This window comes from Sapajus apella, unplaced genomic scaffold (genome assembly GCF_009761245.1).
Source record: "Sapajus apella isolate SASKATOON/1434 unplaced genomic scaffold, GSC_monkey_1.0 scaffold11987, whole genome shotgun sequence".
In the NCBI taxonomy this organism is placed as follows: Eukaryota; Metazoa; Chordata; class Mammalia; order Primates; family Cebidae; genus Sapajus; species Sapajus apella.
The window spans coordinates 368-1700 of NW_022448908.1; the positions used below are offsets into that span (position 1 = coordinate 368).

The 1333-nt window shown below is 54.6% G+C and overlaps 1 pseudogene; it reads right to left on the reverse strand.

Moving 5' to 3' along the window:
* Window positions 1–457: 457 nt before the first annotated feature.
* Window positions 458–1072, reverse strand: LOC116548430 (annotated as a pseudogene).
* Between the last annotated feature and the right edge of the window lie 261 nt (window positions 1073–1333).

The window sequence follows — 1333 nt, forward strand, 5'->3', positions numbered from 1 at the left end:
TGCTCTCTCAAGAGACTCAAGGGAAACTGATGCTTCAGAAAGATGTCCCATGTTTATCTTTTGGCATTCAAAGTAGCCTAAGTTGAGATGACATGAGGAAGACTCAAGCTGTCAAGTTCAATTTCCTAAGATCTGTTCCAGAGAAGATGAGCAGATCTCACTCCAGAGGCCACTGACCGAAGGGCAGTCTGGTCCCAGAACCATGAAGAATTTGAAGATGAGGTGGAGAACTCAGAAAGAAACGTGAAAGTCTCTGGAGAGTAGAAGCCTGAGAGAAAACCAAACCAAACCCATTCTCCCATTGCCACCCAGAGACACTGTCAACTTTTTGAGCTCATGGGGGAAGTGTAGGCTTTCCACACTGTCAATGTCTACGTTAAGGGAGTGGGGCAGCCTGAAACCTCTTGCTCCTAGGTCCCATAGTCCCCTTTCCCCTTCCTGGTGGAAATTTGTGCTGGGACCAGGGGAGCCAGAAATGGGATGAGAATGCTTAGGGGACTGGGTCCTAAGATCGAAGGCTGGTCTTGTAGCAGTACTGATGGTTCCTATGGGGACTGTGACATCACTACATTCCACTCCTCCTGGGGGAGGGGACCACATCAAGGAGATTCCTGAGTCACTGCTCCATGATGGGGGAGGGGGATTCAGGGCTGGGACCCAGGTCCTTGGAGACGCCAGCCCAAAGAGCAGAGAAAGGTCGAGCTTGGGGTAGCAGAAGGGGAGGGCAGAGTCTGCAGTAGGGAGCCCCAGGAGTCGCCAGCCCAAAGTCACCCAGAAATGACTGGTGAAAGTGGGGACTGGGAGACCCAGGTCCTCAGAGACATGAGTCCACAGAGCCCAGGGAGGTCAAGCTTGGGGCAGTAAAAGGTGAGGCCCAAGTAGGGAGTGGGGAGCCTCAGGAGTTACACATCCAAAGTCACCCTGGGGTGATTGGCAAGGGCAGGGGCTGGGCTCCTTGCTGAAGGGGTGGGGCTGACTGACAAGACGTTGGTAGGGGGAGCCCAGAGGCACCGGGGTTGGGGCCCACCCAAGCCTGGTGTGTCTCAGAAGTGTTATGGACTCTGGCAGCGGTCTGCACGTCCGAGGGGATCTGTGTGCATGTTACCTTTTTCCTAGCCGAGGCTAATTTCATCTTGCGTATTTCTTCTGACATTGCCATGGTGGGTGGGGGAGGTTGGTGGGGTTGGGGAGGGGGGTGGGGTTGGGGCCACATCAGCACAATTCAAGAGAGCACTGGTAAGCAGCTCCACTCTCCTACCAGGCAGCTGTGTGTCTGAGCCAGAGGAGGCGTAACCAGGGCCACACTAGAATGTAGAATAGGGGCGTGGCCTTC